This window comes from Equus przewalskii, chromosome 7, assembly GCF_037783145.1.
Source record: "Equus przewalskii isolate Varuska chromosome 7, EquPr2, whole genome shotgun sequence".
NCBI lineage: Eukaryota > Metazoa > Chordata > Mammalia > Perissodactyla > Equidae > Equus > Equus przewalskii.
The window spans coordinates 86,243,814-86,270,403 of NC_091837.1; the positions used below are offsets into that span (position 1 = coordinate 86,243,814).

Consider the following 26,590-nt stretch of genomic DNA (forward strand, 5'->3'; position numbering starts at 1 on the left):
TTTGCATTTCCCTGATAGCTCTGATTTTACTTTATATTACAGCTCTCATTTAGAAACATGGTCAATAAATTTAGATTTTTTTTTTTAAAGAATAAGTGTCTTTTTTTTTTTTAAAGATTCGCCCTGAGCTAACATCTGTTGCCAATCTTGTTTTTCTTTTCTTCCTCTTCTCCCAAGAGCCCCACAGTACATAGCTGTATATTCTAGTTGTAGGTCCCTGTGGTTGTGCTATGTGGGATGCCGCCTCAGCATAGCCTGATGAGCGGTGCCATGTCCACACCCAGGATCCAAACCAGTGAAACCCTGGGCCGCCGAAGCAGAGTGCACGAACTTAACCACTCGTCCATGGGGCCAGCCCCTAAATTTAGGTCTTTACGTTTCAATAATTCAGACACCTTAAAATTGAAGGTAGGTTTCATAATTTGTTTTTGAGAGTATCAGTTTTCTTAGTCATAATGCAAATTCTTGGTATAGATTTTTCTTATGCTTATTTTAATCTGACTCCACTTTCGTATACTTGAGAAATCAAAGAAATCACTTTTATTCAACAAATTTGATCCCCTTAATTGACCCATACTATTAAGCTGAATATGTTTTTTACACTCATGAAGCTGTAAGAGATGAATTGGGAAATGTGCCATGCCTGTCTTCCAATGAAAAAAATGACATAAATTATCATTAGTTGATAGAATTTCAGCTGAAACTTCAGTTGCCTATAAATTTGAAAAATTAAAATGATTGGAAGAAAACATTAATAGTGGAGAGAAATTTAATTATTGAAAGTAATAAGAATTATATACTGCTTCATTACCTAATAACTATATCAGAGGACAATTTGTATTCAGGCAGTATTCACTGTATTTCCATTATACAATTTAATTTAAAATTTTAAAATAATAATTATTATAAGTTACTTTGCCTTTCTATAATTGACATAAAATGTTGCATTTATTTTGTATTCCCAAACTAATTAATGTCAATGTGAACTTGAAGGGTTCTTTATTTCATTTTGATAAGCTTCTGTAAACAGAAGTAGAGTATTTGGACTGCAGAATGTTTTTATCACTATGTTTACTATGTGTTTAAAGTAAGAAATAATCTGGTCTTTGGATATCCTATGAAATGATCAACAGTTGTCTAGAGAGATGGCTCTGAGGACAGTGAAATTAAGGAGGTTACTGCGTGGTAATTAAGCCCCTCATTGCCCCCCCCCACACACACACACATGATTGTTTTGGAGGGAGTTCTCTGATTGAATAGATAAACTAATAACCTGATGACATTGTGCTCAGATTTTATCTTTTAAAGGGAAATATGATCTGTAAGTCACTATTGTAATATCTAGAGAAATTATTTTGTATAATAGGGGCTTTTTAGCTCATTATTGATTTTTGCCAGCTGTTGGATTCTTTAGCTAAGCAGGCAAGGCATATTATTACATTTTGTATAAATACATTTTAAGACATCTGTATGACTTAGGATAAGCTAAACTGTGGTAACATATTAGAACCAAAATGTAAAAGGCATGACATGTTGGAATTTACATCTTGCTCATATAGCCTTCTAACTTGGACCCCGACACCTTCCATCATGGTTCCCTAGGGCATACATTCTCAACGTGGGCCATATCATCCAAGGGGGTAAAAGTTGTTTTTTGGGGGCATGCGGATGAAAACGATTTTGGATATTACAATAGTTTGTGGTCCTCCAAAGGGCCACAGTATGTAGACAGATATATAGGGTATATACATGTTATTAACATTTCATAGGGAGGGAGGATTAGGAAAAAAAGGTTGTCTAAAAACGCTCTTTGGGGAAGGTAACAATGGAAAGGAGGATTTGAGAAACACTATCCTAGGGCCTTGCTCTTGTCTTTTGTTTCCATCTGACAGAAGATGATAGAAAGCAGAAGAGTATGTACAGAAGGGCTTTATCACCATAGATGGCAGTAACCCAAAACACTCACCCATAAACATTGGCTAAAATGGAGTCACATGACTATAGCCAACTGCAAGGGAAACTGGGAAACGTAGTCTAGCTGTGTGTCCAAGAACAAGACAAAGACATATTTTGGTGAATAGCTAGCTAGTGGTCTTGAAATTCTAATTCACAGGTGTGTACCTATCACAGAGTGGATGTTTAGTCAATGTTTTCTGAACTGTTTGCTGAGCTAATGTATGGATCTCTGTGTCAACTCCTAAGATAACTCAGATACCAACTCAGTAGATCTTGTCAGTGGATTTTTGACTGTTAGGGAGAATTGTGAGTCTGTTTCACTTTTGTGGGATCCTTCCTTATTCAGTGTAGACACTATGTAATCTACCAATATTTCTGTGAGTTTAAGCTAGGTTTTTGCTGTGTTTCTTTTTTTGTACAGTGTTATCTTGAAATTTAAATATTAATTTCTCTTATTATATGAAGTGGCTCTTATTACTAATCTTTAAACATCTTGAATTATTTAAAAAATCACCTTTCGAACGATTATATGTATAGACATATGATAAATCATTTTGAATGGAGAAGTAGTACTTTCCTTTACAATAACCAAATGACAAAATTTTCTATACCACAATGTAGTTTTGGGTTGCTTTTGTTGGAGAGGATCATAGGTAAAGACACATGGACTACCTTAAGATGCAAACTTGGTGCATACAATCAATTTTAGTGTATTCTTTGGATTAGTATTTCTTTTTCCTTTATTCTCTTTTACGTAATACAATCTTCTGAAAAAATTCCTAGAGACTAATTCTATCCATTTGAAAAATTGCTCAGTTCAGGATTAGATATGAGGTAATAGGGTTTGGAGAGGAGAAAAAATAAGAGAAGCAAGAAACCTTGTTTCTAGACTTTCCCTCACCATGAAACATACAGATCGTTAAACCACTCTGTGTCTTAATTTCTTCATAAGTAAAGGCAAGGCCTTCCTTGGGTGACCTTTATAATCCCTTCCACTTCATTGACAAATGATGCAGAAAGGCTCTTCTCTTTCTAAATCTCCTTTCTGCTCCTGGATGATAACACAAGTACGTCTAATGTCCACTAGGCATCTTGAGAACAGATACTGGGTTTTATTAAACTGGGTATTCATTTCAGTTTTTTCATTTCAGTTTTTCCAGCTGAAGGTATAGTAAACATTCATTTTTTATTTTGTATTCCTGCCCAGTATATGTTGAGTAATTATGATTTTTTCAACTCTATGTTAAGTACTTTAAAAGTATTATTTTAGTTCCACCTCTCAAAAATCTTATGAAGAGGCTGTTCTCTTACTGTTCCTGTTTTACAAAGGAGGAAATTGAGGTGGAAGGCGTGCTCAAAGCTTGTCAGTGGAGAATTAGTTTTGGATCCAGGGCTGGCTGACTCCAAAGTCCCACCCCGACTCACCTCTGAATTGTTACTTCATAACCTGGTCATAAACACGTAACAAAGGAAAGTCTCATGTGTCTTCTTGCTAATTTGTTCCCAATTTGAAGTTGAATTTTAAGGAGATAAATTTATTTTTACCTATCATTTATACTTTTTCTCAAAGATTTTGGAGACCACATATTCTTAATTTTAAACATAATGTTGTATAATTTTCATTTTCCCCATAAAACATTTCTAGACATTTTAACATCATTTTAACTGGCAACATTTGACTTTCCTGGGAAAATTAGATTATCTTGACGGAGACTGTAGTCAAATCCGTAGGGCCTTGCTACTGGGGCAGTCATTCATTAATTTAAAGAAGTTTGGAAATACTTGATGTGTGTGTATATAGTTGTTAATTCTGGAGCTCTAATTTCCTTAGATTGTTCAAGACTATTCTGTGATGAATTAGCGGAGCTGAGCGTCAGTTTGGAACTTGTTGTTTTGCACAGCATCAGACGCTATGCAGTCACATCAGTTTCAAATTGTAGAAGGAGCTGAGGTATTGTGAGTCCCACAATATGACAACGTAAATGTAATTAGGATGTTTGCCATTAGCTGAAACGCTTATAACCCCCTCAAATTTGAATTAAAAAAAATTTCTAAAGAACAAAAGCGGAAACAAGACAAACCAACAAAAATCCATAAGAATGTGGTTTCTACCTACTACCTATGTATTTAAAGGAATATTGACAGCCAGAGATAGCTATTTATGTATTATAATAAGTAAAATTAGGCTTCTTTTTAAATGAGGTAGTAATTTTTTTCACTTGCCACTAGATAAATATCCTTTCACCTATGATTAGTTATTACTGATGAAAAATTATGTCACTGAAGCAGCTGGTTTCTGCTGTGCCCACATTCTTCATCAGCATCGTGGGCTCTATCCTTAGAGCAGAGAAGAAATTTAACTAAATGTTTTAGTGTAATAGGAAATAATTTGGGAGATACTTTAAGTTGTACATTTTAAATTAAGATGACTTACCTACTAAGATAGTTGTTGGCAAGCTTTAAGAGGCTGAGAGTTTTGTTTTTGTTTTTTGATTTTAGGAAATTGTCTGATAAATTCAGCTTTCTTGATTTGTATGGCGAACTGACTGGATATCTCTCAAATAAGGAACACAAATCTTCAATAAGTTCTTCTGAACCTTGTTTTCAGAAATAATCTTCAACTGTAGCTTGGATAGGATCACTTTAAAGCTGGAAGCTATATTTAAGCTGGAATAACTAATCCTACTCATGATAGTTTCTGAGGACCTTCAATGTTTTCAACTTTTTAAGAAAATAGATCTAAGTTTGACCCAGGCATTTAATTGAAGGAAAATCTTATTCTATATCTGTACTACAAGGAAATAATTTTTATACATGTATGAAAAATATATAGAATATTCAGTAATTAGAAGTCAGATGGCAGTTAATAGGAACATGACGGTATGCTTTTTTTTTTTTAGCAAATACTATATCCAAATACATTTTATAATATAATTATGATCTGTGTACAGTTTTAAATGTCTCTTAGATTTTTGTTCATTCATTAAACCAATATTTATTTAGCACCTATTTATGCTATACACTGTTTTAAGATGTGGATGCAATTGAATAGAAAAAAATAGACAAAAATATATATATTCCCTATCTCGGTTAATGGCAAGTCCACCTTTCCTCTTGTTCTTGGAGTTGTTCTTGACCCCATGCTTTCTTTCACACCCCACTTCCAATCTAATATCATATCTGGTCAACTTTACATTAAAAAAATACTTAGAATCCAGTCACTTTATACTACTTTCACTGCCAAAAACATATATATATATATTCATGTATATAATAAAATGTATATATTACATATATATAAAACATATACTCAATGCACATCACAATAATCAAGGCTTACTCTAAAAAAGGCTATTGGATCCAGTAAGGTGGTAATTAAGGATTATATATACTCTTTCCTTCTCCTGAATTCCTTATTATAGATCAAGTTCTGTATTATTTTACAGAAAATATTATGACATAAATAACTATATTATATTTTCAGTTTAAAAACAATGGTATTATTTTAATTTTTTAGAGTTAAACCTCCCTCATGATACTGTGATACGTGGGAAATAGGAAAAAGAAGAAGTAATCTATTAATGATATTTTTGCATTTATACCTCACTTTTTCCTCAAGTGACTTGAGTCAGCTTATTATATGCAGATATTAACCAACATAGCCATCCCAGAAAGTAATTAACACTCCTGAGGTTATAGTTGTGAGATAGCAAATAAATATTTCTGCCTACCAGATGTTGCCTTTGGTTATTCTCATTTCAGGGGCTTTATTTCTGTTGATGAAACTCTTTTTTAAAAAGCGAAAAATCACGTAGTATTACATATCTCTCTATGTATTTTTCAAATGGAAAAATAAGATGGTCATGTCTCTTTATTTTGTAGTGGATCCAGTAGTTTTTGTGTTCTATGTTTGGCCAACAGTTACTGATTGTTCATGTAAAATTCAGGAAATTAATTGTGATATATTTGCTGAAGTGGTTTCCTTTTAACTAATAGATAAATTCCATTTTTCAGCCTTTCCTCTGCAAGCCCCCCCAACCCCACACATATTTCTTTTTCTCATTCTGCAAGAAGAGAATCTTGACATGTTTTAACTTACTTTTGATTAATTAGAGCCTGTCTGTGTATGTTTAAGCTAATTAGAAATTTATGGTTTCTGAAATGTCACATGACAATATGAAAGAAGTTAGCACATTTGTTTTCATGGTAACAATAATGGAAATAAATTGGAATTACAATTCAAACACATTGTTGATGTACAGGGTAATTGCTTTGCACCTGTTTGCTTAATTTATTTTTCCCCTTAAACCTAGAATACCAATCTCCTTCCTCTAGTGTAATTAAAATGGATAACTTCCTTTAAGGCACTAGTGAAGTTGTACCCACTCTACAAGCTTTATTGAAGGCTTAGTGTTCAATATCGCATATTTCTCTTATTTGCTATCTAACATATGCTGTCTTGTATTATATTTTTAAGTTATTTTATTCAATTTATGGCTTTTTCTAAGCTGGGCCAAATAATTGAAATATATCTGAAGAAGTTAATGAAACAGAATATGGTAGTACCATAAATTCATGATCACTACATCACCAGGAGTTCACAAATAGGTCCTCTAATTGCCGCTTGCCTCTGGCCACACTGCTTCTGTACTCTCTCCACATCTTTCCATTTCAAAGCTTTTCAACTCTTCTGAAACCTCCGATACACCTACTCTCTCTCCCTTCCTTTCTGAATCCCCACTATCTCTAGCAGAATCAACATATGTTTTCCCCCAAATATTTATTGAGCACCTATGGACCAGGCCCTGGTGGTTCTGGGTGCTAGGTATAACTGTGAACAAAACATGCAGAGCTCATTTTCTTGTAGAGATTGTAGTCACTAAATAAAGAAGTATTCAATATGCTAGGTGGTGATAAATTAGAAAAAACTAACGCAAGTTATGAGAGAAGAGAAAATGACTATTAGGTCCTTTGGATAAGATGGTTAGGGAAAGCATCTGGCACTTGAGTACAGATGGCAAGAAGGGAAGGAGTGACCCACACAGATACCCAGGTAAGGGAGTTTTGGTGTGGAAGAAGCAGCAAGTACTAATACTATGAGGTGAGAGTATGCTTGGTTTATTTGAATAACAAGCACAAGATGTTATATTTCATAGAGGAAGCACAATCCCTTGGGTTAGGATTTAATCATCTTTTCATTTCCCAAGTTTATAACAGTCCATCCAGTCTCTCCTCCTTGCTTCCTGCCATGATGACAGAAGAACCCTTCTCCTATCAGAAGCCTACTCCCCCATCAGGAATACTATCTCCATGTACTGAGAATTCTTGCCCCCACATCATTCTCTCTCTGTCCTATGTATTTTATCCAATCTTCTGTATATTTCCCATTAACATGCTCTTGTCCTAAAAGTAAGATAGGACAAAATGTTAAGAAGTTTACACCAAGCTTATATCTCCTACCTGTTGCACTTCTAAGAAAGCATTCATTATAAAATTGTGGCTAATAAATAATAAATTACTTGAATAAACATATATGTTTTGCATTAAATGCTAACTCCAAGTCCTAGTTTAAGGAGAGGAAGCATTTCTAGTTACCAAATCTAAGAAATACCACTAACCAGTTGGCTGGTTTTGTCATTGCTAAAATATTTGTTGGGGCTGGCCCAGTGGCTTAGTGGTTAAGTTCATACACTCTGCTTCGGGGGCCCGGGGTTCACGGGTTCAGATCCAGGGTGTCGACCTAGCACTGCTCCTCAAGCCATACTGTGGCGGCGTCCCATGTAAAGTAGAGGAAGACGGGCATAGATGTTAGCTCAGTGACAATCTTCCTCAGGCAAAAAGAGGAAAATTGGCAACAGATGTTAGTTAGCTCAGGGACAATCTTCCTCACACACACACACACACACACACACACAAAATAGAGAAAAAAGTAATATTTGGATTTTTCTGTCAATTTGTAATTACATGAATGTACCTAAGAAGCCCAAAGCTTCCACATATTTAAGTTAATTAAAGTCTTTGATTTCTACACAAGAGATATGAGATAAAGCCTTGCAATCTTTAGTTTTAGGAGTTGAGTATGATGGGTACTTGCTGAAAGCTCTTGGCGTGTTTTTATTCTGAAATACTTTTATCTGATATAGACATGACATGAGAAAGTTTCACAAACTCTAGAAATACTTCAAAATGTATACATCTGCATCTGTGGAAATGTTAATATGTGAGCAGTAGCAAATTTCAAAATATCAAGTGCTAAAAGCTGCAGTCTACAAGACTTTATACTTGGGCCTCTGTATATTTTATACTTGGGCCTCTGCAGCATTTGAAAAGCTGCAACCCTTCTCCATTATGCCCAGGAAACTTTGTTTCTATAGTACAGCTTATGTAAGTGGTAAAATGAAAATAGGCTAAAAGAAAGTATATGATATATACATTGATTGATAAAGCTCAGAATTTGTAAAAAATGTATTTGAGATATATAACATTTTTTAAATGTGTGCTCTGTAATTTTGTCTTGTCTGGAATTTCTATTTCTATGTAATAGCATTTTTAGTATATTCTAAATCTGACTCCCACTTGGCTCACTAGATTATGGAGACGTTCATGATAACTTATGTGTATATATGTATACAAAGTTTTGTGTATACATATACTTTTTTAAAACACATGTTGGAAGTGAAGGAAGAAGTACACCCAACTTGCAGCCTGTTCACTTTCTGAAAAAACATTGTGCATAAACCTCATATGTTTATAAATACACAACAAATTCTAAATTGGTTAATTTATTGTGGAAGTGATGTGTTAATCACCTAAGAGAACAGACTTGCTTTTTCAGTAGTATGTTTTTATGTGAAAATTAAACATGCTAATGATAAATTATAAACCTAAGACGTAACGTTAATTCAAGTCATATGTACTTTCACAAAATAAAATGTGTTATGGAAAAACATCACCAACCAAATGAAGGGACTCTTAGAACTGGAAATGTACATATATGTGGGACAGAGTTAGAATTTTCAAGGAATTATTAATTGGATAGAGAGAGATTGATTATGTAGAATTCAGACATTGTAGAGAAGGAACAGAGTTTCAGAGAGTCAGCGGCAAGATTTTGTTGAGGAGGCAATTTTAGCTGTGTGGGGGAATGCATAGAATTTAAATAAACACAGATGGTAGGAAGAGGGGCCCAGACAGAAATTGACAATATGAAGAAAGAAGCAGAAATGAGAATTCACAGAAAGTGTTTGGGAAGCAGTGGCCTTTTTGATACTAGCTGAGGATTCAGAGTCCATCTTGAGAAATAAAATTTGAGTGGTAAGTATACCTCAGATTTTCATTTTCTGATTAATGAATGCGTCACTCAAAACACATATTTCACTTGCAAAGGGTAAAGTATTTTAAAACAAGGATGATTGTACGTCTCCTTACTCACCTATTTTGAAAAGATTAAATACTTCTAATACAAAATATTTATTGTTTTCTCTTTTTACCTCATAAAATTGACAGGTATTTTTCTACTCATGAAAAACAAAATTGGATGCATGCACATGAATTTCTTTAAAAATTTACTGCAATTCTGAGTTTTGGTCAGAGGAAGATACTAATTCTTATCATTTAATTTCCTTTCCATCTGTATCCACAGATATATGTGAACTTTAAAAACAAATTCTTCTGTGTTCCACTACTCTATAATACATCAATTAGATTAGGAAGCAGACGACTTGGCTCTCAGTTCTCATCCTCCGCTGACCATGAAGTGATTTTTGGGCAAATTGCGTAACTTTAAAGACGGCAAATTGTATACCCCTCTTTACAATAGGGTTAATTACAACTAACTTCGACTCTTCAAAGTTTTGACAATCTAATAAATAATTAAAACGTTGAAAATCATAAGTTGTTTTACAAATATAAAATATTTTATAGTTTAGGTTTAGAGAGATATTGGATCCTTTTTACCCAATAATTTGTAATAGTCTATATTAAGAATCTTGGACCAATTTTCATCTTCTAAGTCTGAAGTCTAATGATGTAGTGATGAGGTCATTCAATAGGGATGGAAAGAAAATACTTCATCATTTTGAAGCAGCTTAAAATCCCCAGATTTTAATTTTAAACTGCAAGAATATTAAGGAAAAAATGTCGCTTTGTAAACCCTCTGCTCTCCAACAATTTTGTGTGTTTGTATAAGCTTGGATTGTAGTTTTAGCACATCCTTTGAAAAATTGGTCTTGACCTGAACATTTCTTACAGAGATGATATTAAATGTGCAATTTTTTCCCTAACTGTGGAAATTCACCAAGTCTGATAAGAAAAAGAAGAAATCAGTGTCATCCTATTTAATGGGAATTTGCTTCACCCAAATTCATCTTAGCATTAAGTACATCAATACATAAAATACTGATTATCAATCTTCTCAACAACTTGACTCCATTGTTAAGAAATGTCAACCATAACCATATAGACTAAAAAGGTTTGGTTTTTCCAAGAAATTTCTTAGTGGTTTTTCTGGTGTTTTTCTCTCTCTTTCCATTTAACTCTATTGATGGAGTTTAAGATTTTATATGTTTAATCTACTTCTAAGCACTTATCAATATATTACTTATCAGTTAAAACAGTGGCAAGAATGAGCAGAAATTATAGAGTAGGTTTCTGTCTGGAATAAATGAATCAGGAAGGAAGAAGTAGTTCTCAGAATGTGCTCTTGAGGGGGGATGATTTGCTGCCTTAGAGCTTTGGTGCTTGATCCAACTTGCTGACAAGCCAACGTTTAGAAACCTATGATGAAGGAGAGAAGCTGAACTAAAGTTTACTCAAGGCAAAGTTCAGTGGAAAAGTAACGGGCAATTGTAAGCCCTTAGTGAACCCCAATGAGATACAAGTATTATCACTACTTGGCAAAAATTATAAAGCTTAATAATGCCAGTGTAATTAAGGATTTGTATCAGCAAAAACTGCTAGATATTGTTGTTGGTGAGCTAAATTGATGCAACTACTTTGGAAGAAATTTTTCATTATCTTGTTTGAATTTGCATTGCTCATGTATCATCAATTCTAGCATTAGACATCAAGACTTACTAACACTCTCGTACATGTAGACCAAAGACCTGGAAGTACTATATGAAGTAGCAAAACACAGAAACAACCCAAGGGCCTATCAAAAATGCAATGGGAAAATAGTGATACAGTTACTAAATGGCCTATTTTAGAGGGATGAAAATGAATAAACTACAGATGTGTGCGACAATGTCAGTGAATCTTAGAAACATAACATTGAGTGAAAAGCAATTCTCAGGTTACTACATTGAGGATAATTCTATTTTTACAAGTATCAAAGACAAAAATCAAAATAGTATATATTGTTAGTAATGTGTAATATACACATCAGATAAATTGATGCTTAAAAATCTTAAGGAAGATAAATATAAAATTCAGCATCATGTTGACTTTGGAGAGAAGGCAGACAGATGGGATATGGGACAAACACACAGGTAGACATAACAGTGTTGGTAGTGTTCTCATTCTTAAATCTGTTGTTGGGTTCATGGGTATTCATTTCATTATATGCTTCATATCTTTTATATGTTTTGAGTGAATCTGACATTACATTAAAAAATTAGATGAAAAGTCACGAGTTTAAAGTGAATGTCTTTTTAGTGGCCAGAATAAATGTCACAGGAGAGACTATGTTATATTTATCTATGTATCATTTTATATGGGAGAAGGGGAATTTTTATTTACTGGGTAACAGTCTTTATTAAAAGGAAGCCATGTTTAACTTTAGGAATTGATTTTTGTTTCAATGACCGATTTCCCTGTCTTAAGAAAAAAATAGAATGAAATAAGTAATTAAAAAGCTTTTTGGGGATCTATTTTATTCTCTGCTTAGACCAATTGGGTTCATTATTTTTGTCTAAAAAATCTTGTTTTATATTCCTTTATTTTATATTGTGGTATTATTTAAATGAACATAAAAATGATTCCCCAGAAGGACTAGTGCTTATACATGGGAGGTAAGAGGACCAGATGACACCTGAAGAAATCTGACTTTCCTATGAATATTTGCTGCCATTATCACTAGAGATTTCATGAAGCTTTAACAAGCAACTGGACTTTTAGGATAATTTCATAACTTCTGGAGCATTATTTGAGTCTATTTACATGGCATTAAAATGCTCAAGTGATTCTCATTGAATTGCTTCTCTCTTCAATGTCTGACTTATACCATTGCTTCATCTTTGGCATTCTTGAATATTTGCAGGGTCACTTATGTACCTTTTCAGTATGAAAACATGGTAACCCTTGAGCACAATCACATCAGCAACACCAAGTCTGCATGACGCGCTGCTTTCCAGCGATGACACGACATCCACAGGAAATGCTGATCCATGGGAATATCTTGCCAGCTGTTCAGACAAAGATTAGAACTGCTCTCACAGCTTTACTTCACTTTTTCCACTTGTCTGAAAACTGTCGGATGACAATGCACTAGACAATTTCTACATCACTAAACATGATCAAACATCATTACTTTCAAGCAGTGTGAGCATTGTATTTATATTTAGTTTAAGAAATTATAAAAATATATCTCAATTTATTCCTTTCGTAGGCATGAGGACTATGACAAAGCTAAATTTACATTTTGGTAATACAAAAGTAATAATTACACGGAAGAAGGAAAAAAGAATAGGAAAATCACACTCTCAGACATCTATTATTTTCTATATTTTGTTAGGTGTTTTGCATATGTTATATGAGTTAATATTTATGAAGCTGCAGTAACCCTGTAGAACTGTTATTCACAGTCTGATTTACAAAGGGAAGACTTGAGATTTGGAGACATTAAATGACCTGTGCCAACAGCACTCACACAGCGGAAAAATAATAATTTGAATGAAACTTTTCCTACTAAAGCCAGTTAGGATTCTGCGTCGCCACGCCACTGTGACAGGAGATCCAGCACACATGACAATCTGGGCCATTTCCATGAGCATGATCTGTAAGTTGTTGGAATTCACTTCTGATTAAAGAATTCAGAAATTTAAATTTCTTCAGCGTTTTTTAATGCTTTAGTTACCATCTGCCCTACCATGGTAACCATTTGTTAAAGCTCAGCACTGCCAAATGTTGCTGATGAAAGAAAGCCTTTATAATTTATCTATGGAGATTTTAATATTAGTGACCGAATTTTTAAATCTTCTTTTTGAACTTGGTGAAGAACTTTGTTGCCGCATGGAATATTTTCCAGAATCTCTACTTGAGATCAGTTGATGTTTATATATAAGACAAGACTCCTCCTGCAAAGACAAACTTAAACACATCTAATATATCACTCTCTTCTTTTCCATCAGAAAAGCAGTGCCTATAGTATAGGGCCTTGAATTTGGAATTTGAAAAGTCACTTGTCTTTCCAGCAAATGTTGACTTAGAGATGTATTCTTAAAGCACATGTTGCTCCTTTATTAATTGTTTAAAATCAACATTATTTTAAAGTGAGTTTACCTAATAGGGGTACTATAGACAGACAGCCACACAGAGGGAGACCTCCCTTTAGGAAAACATAGTGTGTGAAAATCTGCGTTTATTCAGAAGACAGCATAGGGTCATGGAGAAGAGATTACTTTCCATATTAAAGCACATGTAGGAACATAAATGGAGTGGAATTCATTAAATTAGAGTACTTCAAACATATTCATTATTTTTCTAGTATTCAAGAGTATTTCCTTCTGTTTTTGCCTCTTCGTGTTGCTAGTTCTCTCCATTTATCCTGTTCCCCTCTACTTCTTCCAGAAGGGAAGCAGCAGTATTAATTTTCATTCTTTTATGATGTATCTGACTAAGAAGGCTGATCCATGGCCTCTCAGTGACTTTGTCTGTGCTGAAGATAAACCACTAGCTTCCATGCAGAGGAAGAACAATTTTCCCTGCTGCAGAATTTCTTAATATGTTTGGAATTCTTAGTCTCTGAGAAATCCTGCTCCCTCTCAACACATTGCATTCTACCACCTTACACTCTCCTTCTATTGGCAGATTAGAATTATTTTCTATTATTTGAAAACAAGAAATTTATTTCTTTGCAAAATAATCCTCAGTAAATTTGAGTTATTTTGTAATGGCATTAAATTCATTTGACATTTTCCTGACTGTATAGTATTCCAGAGGAAACGTGAATCCATACTTGTAATGCTTTCATAACTACTTGAGAAGGTGTGTGCATGTCAAGAATAATGGAGGGAAGTATATCTAAAGTCAACGAGAAATATTTTCAAAGTTTGGATTCAATATAGTCAGCCTTTTATAGACTAAAATAAAAAAATCTATGTGTATGTTTGTATTATGTGTTATCAATTACCAATTCATTTTGTGCAGTAGGCTGTATGTATGCTTCCTGTGGAGGATAGATTCCAGTTGGCTACTTATGTAGGAAATTAATTCCTCCTTCCATGTCTCTACTCTCAACATTCTATATTGAGAATATTAAGTAATAGAAATTCCATTTAATTCTTTAGGAGTTTCAGGTAACTTTTAAGTTTTTATTTAAATGGGAAATATTCTCGTGGGTTTCATTGAATTCCTGAAACATCTTGAGAGTGAAATATTAACTAAGTTGCTGGGTCCTTTAGTAATGAATATGGTGACTGCCCTGGATCTTGGCAGAATCATCCGCCTTTGGATTTGCTCCTTGACAGCGACTGTCATTTGCTTCTCCTCACAGGAGCACAGGCCACGTTTTCCATTAGTGGAGGAAAACATGATGACACACTGTTTTCCTCTTGCAGACTTCACCTCTCTGAACTAGGCCCAGTAACACACATATTCCATTGCCTTTTAAGATGTGAAAGTCTTTATCTGGGTTTGAAATATTAGAAAACAAACAAATGTATTAAAACTTTATCAATGTTATAAAACAAATGTATTTTAATGTTAAATTAAAGGGATGTGTTAAATAAATTGCCACACATAGACATGCATGATTAACGCAAATTTGTATTTTCTCAGAACTTTTAAAGAAGAGAGTACTTTACATACAAAATTGTTTTATATACAAAATCATTCACATTAACATGGAAACAGTGGTGATAGAAGGCATTTATATCATTCAATCTTATATTTTCAAATAAAATTAGATATGATGATGAGATTATGGGATTATGAGAAAATTTTCTATTTTAGATAGTATAAAATGTTCATGCTTTGTTTGTTAATAAGAAAAACCATTGCATTTCTTTAAAATGAATTTACAATAATAGTCTTTTATGTAATACTTAGTATATGATTAAATTTACGGGCATTTTTAGGATATTATTTGTTGTAAAAGTTAGAATATACCTATAAAATAATCAAGCTATTTTCCTAACAAAATTGGTATTGGGAAATTAATAACGAGGCTTTGAAATTCTTCTTAAACTTTCTCATTCTACAAATTGTAAGTTTTTTTTCACTTTGAATGTTCTGTGCCTGTGGTGTTATATGTATGCACATATAAAAATAGCATTTTTATAGACATATTATGGTAATTTAAGTGCTCTAAAAGGGTATAACTTGACACTAACATGCCACTTTGTGAGTTTTAATAGAATTGTAAGTGCTTTTACATATTCATCTTCTCTGGGAATCTATACATTTATTTTTAAATTTCATTAAGATGTAGGACTTCTGAACATTTTACTGCAGGTATTATTTTCATATACTGAGTATATGTATTATAAAATAAACATTTTTCCACTAGATATTTTTGCTAAGGTATCCTGGAGAGTTAGCTCCTGCTTTCCCAAAGAGCAGCCAAATTAGTATTTGGAAATATCATCCTAAGAATTGCAGTATTTTCTAATATATTCTGGAATATATTCCATCCTTTGATTTGTTTTCAGTTTTTTTAAATTATGTTGAGGCAATATGTTTCTTTAATTTTATGATGTAGTTTTGAAAAGTAAATAAAGTTTTTCTCCATTTACCGTTTAAGGAGTCTCTTTGGATTTCGCTCTGAACTCTACATGGCAGCTTATAAATCTGTGTCTTTGGTCTGGTTCCCTTATGTTCAGCCCTCTGCCTCCAAATATCCAAGAAGTGAACGCCCTTGGGTGACTCACTAACACCTCCACACAGCATCCACTCTTTATTTCTAGTTCCAGACAAATCGTGCTTTTCAGTAGTAATAATATTCTCCTTCATTCCACACTCAAAACATTTTAGTTATTATTGTACCACCATTTTGATATCATTGCCTGTGTTCAGAAATTGATTGAATTTTTGATTGATTTATTGGTTGACTATTATTTTATGCATTTTCCAGTCTATCCATTCTTCCAGTGAACATTCAATAATTATGTATTGACCACTTATATTTAGGTCCTGAACTGGGCATCGTATTGCTGTTGTTAGTGCCATTGAGTCAATTCCCACTCTTACAGACCCTGTGCACAGCAGAGCGTAACCCTACCTGGTCTTTTTGTGCCATCGTCTCACCTTCCAGTGCAGTATTAGACAATGCACTGCTGAGATTCATTGGGTTTTCACGGCCAATGTTTTTGGAAGTGAGTGGCCAGGTCCTTCTTCCTGGTCTGTCTTAGTCTGGAAGCTCTGCTGAAACCTGTCCACCACGGGTGACCCTGCTGTTGTTTGAAGTCCTGGTGGTATAGCTTTCAGCATCACAACAACAAGCAGCCACCACAGTATGACAACCGACAGGCAGATGGTGTGGTTCCCTGATGGGAAAATGAACCCAGGCTGTAGTGGTGAGGGCACTGAATCTTAACCACTAGACCAAAAGGGCAGGTTAGGCACTGTATAAATAGTCGTAAATCCAACAAAGTCATTGCCTTTATGGACCTTAGCGTCAAGTAAATAGGAAAATGCAATTCAAATCCTGTGGATGTTTTCCATATGAATATGTCTGATATCCATCTCCTAAATTTCCATTATTTTCCCATCAATAATTCAAGCCCATATATGCTGGCAATCTCTAGGCTTGCTTTCAGTGATTCCTACACACTGGCCTCAGCAGTTCTGATTGTTTTCCCCTAATCAAAGATATTCTATGATTCCCTCTTTTCTATTAAAGGGAAGAATCTAAACTATTCTTCCTATTTTTTAAGGCATTGCTGCATTGATTCACTCCTTTCTTCATGTGTCCATATATTCATTTGTTATATCTGTGATTATATACAAACGAATCTCAGGCAGTATACTTTAGCATCGCGGGGATTGGCAATGAAGGAGACTCAGTCTTATCCTCAGGGAGCTTGAAGCCCAGCAGAGGAAAGGATTTGTAAACCCATATTCCTAATCTAGTCTGAGATTGGCCAATCCTGTTCTTTTATTAATGGTAGCATCAATTTGGGGCTCAAGCTCCTTCATTTTCTTCAAGATCATGAATCATAGGTTGTTATATAATTTGCACAGTATTAAAAATAATCTATTAACCAACAGGAGCGTTTAACCTAAAACAAGAATTATTTCATCTGGAAAATTCTGATGCTGCTGTGAACTATAGCTTGAGGCAGAAATCTGGTATTCAGGGATACAAAAACTTTATTCAAATTCTTAATAATCCCAAACTCGTATTTTCAGATTCTAGAGCTCCCAGTACATTCATATCACCCAGGCAATAAATACCCCTTCAGTCTGTTTTGGAAAGTGGAATGCTTGAATAAGGATTCTGCATGAAAGAAAACTAATCAACATGTGAGAAAAACATAACTTTAATGGTCATCTGAAACATGCATATTCCAATGATTATTCAATAGCTTTCCCTGCTTATTAGATTAGCAAAAATTAAAAGTCTAACAGTACAAGTATGACGAGATGTAGAGAAATGCGAACTAACTCATTTTGGAGAACAATTTGGCATCATATAGTAAAATCACTTTGTAAATATATGACATGGTCTACTGGTGTCACCATTTAACCAGTTCAAGTGGTATGGAAACCACCCTTTGCATCTCTGTACTCTCCCCCATTTATAATAGAACCATCTTAAATATTTCCTCTGTAAACCTTGAGAACCTCATCAGATAGTGTTATAATTTTTTCTTTAACTATCAAACATAATTGGAAAAACTCAAGAGGGAAAGGAAAGTCCATGACATTTACCCATACTTTTACCCTTTCTTTATTTTTTCTTTCTTTATGCTCCAAGATTCCTTCTTTCATTCTTTTTAAAGAACTTCTTTTAACCATTCTTTTAGCATAGGTTTATTGCTGACAAATTCTCTTAGTTTTCTTTCATCTGAAAATGTCTTCATTTCCTCTTCATTCCTGAAGAATAATTTTGCTTGAAATAGAATTTTAGACTGACACTTCTTTTCTTTCCCCAGCACTTGAAAAATGTTGAGCCATATCTTATCAGCTTTAAAGGTTTCTTACGAGAAATCTGCTGTCATCTGAATTGTTTTTTCCCTATAGGTGAGGAGTTCTTTACTGTGGCCACTTTTAAGGTTTTCTCTGTGTCTTTAATTTTCAGCAGTTTCACTGTGACATGTCCTGGCATGCATTGCTTTGAGTTTATCTTGTTTGGTGTTTGCTCACCTTCTTGAATCCATAAGTTTATGACTATAGTTGACTCCCACTCAATGCCTGAAACCACGAATAGTACTGAACCCTATATATACTACACTTTCCAATTTACATGCATCCCTGTGATAAATTTTAATTTATAAATTAGGCATAGTGAGAGATTAACAACAATAACTAATAAAATAGAACAATTGTAACGATAGACTTTAATAAAAGCTATGTGAATGTGGTCTCTCTCTCTCTCTCTTCTGTACTCACACTTCTAATGATGTGAGATGATGCAATGCCTATGTGACGAGAAAGTGAGGTGAATGATGTAGGCATTGTGACAGCATTCGACTACTGTTGACCTTCTGATGATATGTTAGAAAGAGGATCACCTGCTCCCGGACCTCAGTTGACTGAGGGTATCTGAAACCTCAAAAAGCGAAACCGTGGAAAAGGGGGAACTACTGTATTGCCACTATATTCCTACTTTTCTCCCCTCTGTCCCCTCTGTTCTGCTGTTGAGCCCATCCAGTGACTTTTTAAAAATTTTGGTCATTGTACTTTTCTAAAATTTCTATTTGATTCTTCTGTATATATATTTTTTTTCCCAAGGAAGATTAGCCCTGAGCTAACATATGTCAATCCTCCTCTTTTTTCTGAGGAAGACTGGCCCTGAGCTAACATCCATGCCCATCTTCCTCTACTTTATGTGTGGGATGCCTACCACAGCATGGCGTGCCAAGCAGTGCCATGTCTGCACCTGCTATCTGAACTGGCGAACCCTGGGCCACCAAAGTGGAACGTGTGTGCTTAGCTGCTGTGCCACCAGGCCAGCCCTATCTTTTATTTCTTTATTGAGACTTTCTATTTCTTACTGAGAATTTCTCTATTTTTATTTGTTTCAAGGGTTTGTAATTGCTTATTGAGTATTTTTTTACGGCATCTTTAAACTCCCTGTCAGGTAATTTCAACTTCTAAGTCATCCCAGTACTGATGTCTGTTGATTATCTTTTCTCATTCAAATTGAGATTTTCCAGGTTCCTGGTATGATGAGTAATTTTTCATTGAAATCTGAACGTTTGGGTTCTTATGAGACTCTGGATCTCGTTTAAAGCTTTTGTTTTATCACCTACCCCAGTAGGTGAAGGGCTATACCACCTTGGTACTTCCAGGTTTTGGTGAGAGTCCAGTTTCTCCACTCAGCCTCTGTTATCACTCACGGGTAAGAGGCTCCTCGTGACTGTGGGCAGAGGTACTAGTTCAGGCTCCCCACTGGGCCCCTTCTGGTATTATCTCACAGAGAGGTGAAGGGGTTACTGCCTACCACGTGGTCTCCACTGACACTTTGGTGTGGTTTTACACTGTCTAATACTTTCCCACAGCTCTTGAATACTCTTCTGTTTTTCCACTTTCTTTTATCCTTCTGTTTCAGTTTGGTAAATTTCCAATGACCTGTCTTCAATGCTATGCTTCTTCCCAGGACTCTGCTGAGTCTACCGGTGATCTCTGTCTGATAGTTCCAACAGCTGTGTCGTGGCTGAGTCAGGTTCTGATGATTGTTTTACCTTTCCAGACTGTGTTCTCTTGCCATTTTATAGACCTCATAATCTTTCGTTGAAAGCTGGACAAGTTGTATAGCACAATAAAATACGTAAGTAATTTTCTTTTAATGTCTGGAGATAAGAAAGCATTTCTTTTTATTAAGCCTTTAGAGTGTGAGTTTGCGTTGATCTAATCAGATTTTGGGTGTTTCGGGTGCTCGTTAATGTCAGAGGGTTCATGTCAATATCTGGTCACCCTTTGACTTTGGTTCATCCCTGCTCCCCAGGGAGAGCCTGTGTCTTGCAGCCATCCCTGCAGTGTTTGACTGTTATTTTGTTAATTTGTCGAGGGGATGAGAGAGGGAAATATTCTGGGATGTTCTCACTGAGCCTCAGTGTTAGGCAGGTAGTGTGGACTGGGTATCAGGGAAGTGGCCTGCTCAAGTGTCCTTGCGCTTTATCCAAACATAATGCTGGATGTGGCGTGTATTCCTGCCTCTCCCACAGGAGTAGAGTTTTGTGTTTTGTTGTTTTTTTTTCTTTCCTGATCCCCTATTGGCAACCATTAGTGCAATAAGGTCAACTCTTGTATTTTGTTTGTGACTGTACAGGGCCTAGGACACAGTAGTTGCCCAGATATTTGTTGACTCGGTAAATAGTGTATCTTCATTACCATAATATATACAGTCATAAAATATGTGCCACGAAGTTCACTTTTTTTTGGTGTTTTTTTCAGGGTCATATTTCTTCTTCCGTATTATAGGATAACAAAACTATTCTTAGTAAACTATAATCTTTTTCTTCTGCATTATCAATTTGTATTACGACATTTTTCGGTGAATTATCTTTCCATTTTTTATCTACCACTGTGAAAATTATACAACAATCAAAAATATTAGAGCCCCCATTATCAATAGTTATAAAATTATTTAATTGACCAAGAGTAAAAATATTTTGTAACGTACATATAGATATTTATTCTGGTAAGAGAAAATTACATACCTTTGAAATATAATTTCATTACATTTCAGCAAATCTTACATCATGTAAATCCATCAGCCATGGCTATTTTCCTTATTGAATTTGAGAATGAGAAATTTAGGTTCCTTTTAAGCTGTCAGAATGAGAGAGTTTCATTAAATATACTAGCGAATGAGAAATAGTATATTTATTGCTATGGTAATCATAGACTGACTGTATTTCAGTAGTAAACAGAGATACAAAATTAGTAGTAAATCTTTAAAGAGCATTTATTTCTTTATCTTTCAAGTTATTTGGATATTACTTTATTGCCTACAGGAAGAATGTAACTAGGACTTTATTTTTAGATGAAATAAATCAAAATATAAAGAACAAGAACTTCTACTATAAATTAGAAGTAGCATAAATATTCATGATTTTTTTTCTCTTACATAATTCTTCTTTTAAAAATATTTGTTAGAAAAACAACTGATGCTTCTGTTTCATGCCAAACTTGGGGAAGTGATATGCTTTGAGAATTACTTGTTCTTATGTGATTCTTTAAAAATATGTAGGTGAGGACGTCATCATTCCAATTATTAGCTACTTTTCTTTTTTCTGCCTAGTTACTAATCCCATTTTTCTCACATACTCACAGTGTGCCCTTGGGAACATTTAACTTGTTTTCCCCTCAGTTTCTTCATCTGTAAAAGGGTAATATAGTAGTACCAATATTGTTTGGAGACTTCTGTGATTTCACATTTGTTAATAACACAGAACAGCCTTTAGCCCATGGGTCATTAATACTATATTGATATTATTATTTTCTGAATGCAATATGCTTTATCATTCTCTTTCGAATAACATTATTTAACCTAAAATATTACAATAAGTTAAATACAACACGTGGAATCTGCAATAATTTTGGTAGTCAGGAACTAGGGTAATGCTTGCATCCTAGATTATAGGTGCTATATTGAAAAATGTCTTGCTATGAACATAAGACTCATAGTTTGACTCAAGGGATAAATAAACTAAATGTGATTTCATTATGCAGCAATATATATATGTGGGTGTGTTGTGTGGATATATGTATATATGCACATATATATGTATATATGTACAAATCTGAAAACCAATATTTGGTCATAGTCAAGGTAGTAATATTCAAGAAAACCAATGTGAAATAAATATCCCAAATAGAAAAAGATTACTTTCACAGAGAACACTGTCCTTAGGAATAGTAATAAATCATATTAAAAAATATCTTTCATCAAAATTTATTCTTGGGCCGGTCTGGTGGTGCAGCAATTAAGTTCACACATTCTGCTTCTCAGTGGCCCAGGGTTCCCTGGTTTGGATCCCGGGTGCAGACATGGCACCACTTGGCAAAAGCCATGCTGTGGTAGGCGTCCCACATATAAAGTAGAGGAAGACGGACATGGATGTTAGCTCAGGGCCAGTCTTCCTCAGCAAAAAGAAGAAGATTGGCAGTAGTTAGCTCAGGGCTAATCTTCCTCAAAAAAAAAAAAATTATTCTTAATGATCTTTTTAATCAAATTCATTTTGTGTAACTCCAATTTTTCCATGTTTCTTTTTGTTACTGGATGTAGGCATAAAACTGTGCTGGCAAAATTATGATACGTAATTAGGATCCCGCCTCCATCTCCCCATGGCTTTATGGAGCTGGTTATCACTGTGACTGTGCAGGCGCATGCTCAGTTCCACTTCCTTCCACTTTCCCTTCCTCACATTCATCCATTTTGTTCCCCTCCCCCAGTCATTGTCTATGAAGCTACATTCACATCTACATATATACAAATACTTCTAAAGGAAAAAGTCAATATTTTGAAATTTGCTCCAATTATTAAAATTTATGATCACCTGCTGTGAAACATAGTGTTTTCCCCCCTCGCTCCCCTTACTTCTATCTGCCTTGATGACTATATGTTGTCTCCTGCAAGTATACCTGATAAAATTAATGCCCACACCCTAAGGCCAAAGCAAGACAACATGCATATCTTTAGTCACAAGAAATCACTAGAAATATTAGAATAGTAGTTAGAAAGGTAGATATATTCTTTAAAAAAACAAAAACGAAAGGAAAAACAAACACTAGATTTTCGAATTGCATACTGAATTCTTTCCTTCAAAGACAAGGTTGGAATTTGGGGTCTGGATTACTTTTTCTCGTTACTTCGTGTTTCCATGTAAGTTTCCTGGACCTTAGAAGAAGAGGAAAAAGGTACATGATGGTATTTTTGGCAGCAGGAAGCAGACATTTACAGTCTTGCCTGCCTCTCCCCTCTGATCTGCTTGCAGAGCGCGGGGGTCTCCGGAGCTCTGGTGTGGTGCTGAAGGGGCGTGCCTACACACTTCTCCGAAGGCATGGGCCCCCTGTGCTGCTGTCTTTCTGCAAATGCTAGGAATTCCAGTCTTGCCCTGCAACAAAACCAGGTTCCCTAACAGCGTTCTCTAACATTTTAATTTCTAGCTGTTCAAGTTTGCTCTCTCAACTGGCTCTGAACCATTGGGAAAAGGTTTGTTACCTATTAGGCCACTTAAAATCCCAATGGTAGAAGATCCAAGATGGCGCCATGAGTAGTCCTCTTTGTCTCTCCCCACTTCGAGTCTACAATCATTTGGACACTCATCACTTAACAAAGGATATCCAGATAGCATCTCAGGATGTCTGAGAGACCCACACAACTATACATCGGAAGGCGGACAGACTTCCCTCCGGGAGGAGGTGGAGATAGATGAAAATTCTCCGACCCCGACCGAACAGCCTAGTACCTGCAAGTGGCTTTCATCCAACGGACGCCCCCAGAAGATCAACACACACATAGGGCAGGAGCAAGCGCACACCAGAGGAGTGACGGTGGAAACAGGTGACCAGAGCCCTACCTAAACCCCCCGCAATTACTCCTAAACGCAGAGGGAAACTCCAGAGTTACACACCTGAGCCCGCGGGGAGAGTCTCACCCTGCCATTGGTGGGGAGATCCCGCCTGGTGTCCACGGTGCCTGGAGGGTTCCAGAGAGAATCACAGAGGTAGCAGCGGCCCCCTGGTTGCCACTGCCTGCACGGTGGGGCAAGGGATTGCTGGAGATCTCGGAGAGGACTGGGGCTGGGTGGAGCTCCAGAGGCCGGCTCCACAGCCCGGGGGGGAAGCTCCAGAGTTCCGCCCGAGCAGCAGACAAAACTCTCTGTCTGCCATTAGCAGAGGGACTATGCCCAACATTCACAATGCCGGGAAAGTCCCAGAGAGAATCCCAGAGGGTGTGGCAACCCCAAACTACCGCTGCCTGCCCGGTGGGACACGGGATTGCCTGGAGATCTCGGAGAGGACTGGGGCTGGGTGGAGCTCCAGAGGCCGGCTCCGCAGCCCGGGGGGGAAGCTCCAGAGTTCCGCCCAGGCAGCAGACAAAACTCTCTGTCTGCTATTAGCGGAGGGGCTACCCCCAGCATTCACAATGCCGGGAAAGTCCCGGAGAGAATCCCAGAGGGCGCTGTGACGCCCAACTCCCGCTGCCTGCCCAGAGAGAATCCCAGAGGGCACGGTGACCCCCAACTCCCGCTGCCTGCCCGGCAGGGCAAGGGGCAAGGGATTGCTGGAGTTCTTGCAGAGGACTAGGGCTGGGTGGAGCTCCAGCAGCTGGCTCCGCGGCCTGGGGGGAAGCTCCTGAGTTCCGCCGGGGCAGCAGACAAAACTCTCTGTCTGCCATTAGCGGAGGGGCTCCTCCCAGCATCCACAACACCAGGAGGGTCCCGGAGAGGAGAATATCAGGCAGGGCAGCAGCCGACCAGCTACCACTGAAATCAGGATCTCCGGCTATCCCCCAGACAGGGCAAAGGGCTCCCCGAGTTCCTGGGGAACAGGACTGGGGCTGGGTGGAGTTCCAGCAACCCGGCTCTGTAGCCTAGGGGGAAACCCTAAGGCTCACAGCAGCCTCAGTGAAAGCCTCTGCACAGCACTAGTAGAGAGCACCCATCTGGCAGCCACAAGGCTGGAAGACCCCGGGACAAAAGTGGCATAGCTAGGTGAGCTAACCACAGACTGTAGAAGATGCCAATAGCTCTGCTGCGACCCATAGTGGACAAGTGAGATTTTGTGGGTGCCGACAGAGATGGAGTGGCAAATATAAGTGATCCTATCCCTGGCCGCTGGAAAAGCCCATAACACTGTTGCAGACCCCAAGGAGGGAGCACGTCTAGGTAGGCTGCAACAGTAGGCACCAGCAGCCTGAAGCCCCCCCGTGATGGCCCCCACAGCAGAAGAGGGAATCCACAGGACCACTGTGACTACGAGGAGGGGCCCAGGCCCAGTTAGCAACTGCGGATAGGGTTCCTGGTTGGTGCAGTATAAACAGCTGCTCCCCCACCACACCAGCAGAAACAAGTGGAAGGAGCAACTAAACTCTATCTCTATGTGGAGGCACAAATCTACAACATCAAGCAATATGAAAAAATACATTAAATCTCCAGAACAGAAGGAAAATAACAAATACACAGAAAACAATCCCAAAGAAAATGAAATATATAACCTAAATGACGATGACTTCAAAACAGACATCATTAAAATACTCAATGAGTTAAGAGAGAATTCAGATAGACAACTCAACGAGTTCAGGAGCTATGTCACAAAGGAGTTTGATAGTATAAAGAAGAACCGAACAGAAATACTGGAAATGAAGAACACAATAGAGGAGATTAAGAAAAATCTAGATGCACTGAACAGTAGGGCAGATAATATGGAGGAAAGAATTAGCAATTTGGAAGATGGGAATATAGAAATGCTGCAGGCAGAGGAGGAGAGAGAAGTAAGACTAAAAAGAAATGAAGAACTTTCCGAGAATTATCAGACACAATTAGGAGATGCAACATAAGGATTATAGGTATACCAGAGGGAGAAGAGAAGGAGAAAGGGGCAGAAAGCCTATTCAAAGAAATAATGGCTGAGAACTTCCCAAATCTGGTGAGAGAGATGGATCTTCAGGTGACAGAAGCCAATAGATCTCCAAACTTTATCAATGCAAGAAGACCAACCCCACAGCATATAGTAGTGAAGCTAGCAAAAGTCAACGACAAGGAGAAAATACTAAGGACAGCCAGGCAGAAGAAACTAACCACAAAGGAACCCCCATCAGGCTATCAGCAGATTTCTCAGCAGAAACTTTACAGGATAGAAGAGATGGAATGATATATTCAAAAATCTGAAGGACAAAAACCTACAGCCGAGAATTCTCTACCCAGTGAAAATATCCTTCAAATACGATGGAGAAATAGAAACTTTCCAAGATAAACAAAAATTAAGGGAGTTCATTGCCACAAAACCTCCTCTTCAGGAAATCCTCAGGAAAACCCTCATTCCTGAAAAATCAAAAAAAGGAAAGGGGCTACAAAACCAAGAGCAGAGGAGATAAGTAGAAGGACAACAACAGAGAGTAGCAGCTCTACATCAGAACAGATTAACCCATGGGACGAGAAACAAAGGAAATTGCAGAAAACCGGAAAACAAGACATAAAATGGCAGTGGTAGGCCCCCACATCTCAATAATCACTCTAAATGTAAATGGATTGAACTCCCCAATCAAAAGACACAGAGTGGCAGGATGGATCAAAGAACAAGA

General features: G+C 36.6%; 1 protein-coding gene across 4 annotated transcripts in view; it reads left to right on the top strand.

The window, feature by feature from the left end:
- Window positions 1–26,590, top strand: part of CCDC102B (coiled-coil domain containing 102B) — a 281,402-nt gene that overhangs the window by 151,866 nt on the left and 102,946 nt on the right. The window lies entirely within an intron of this gene.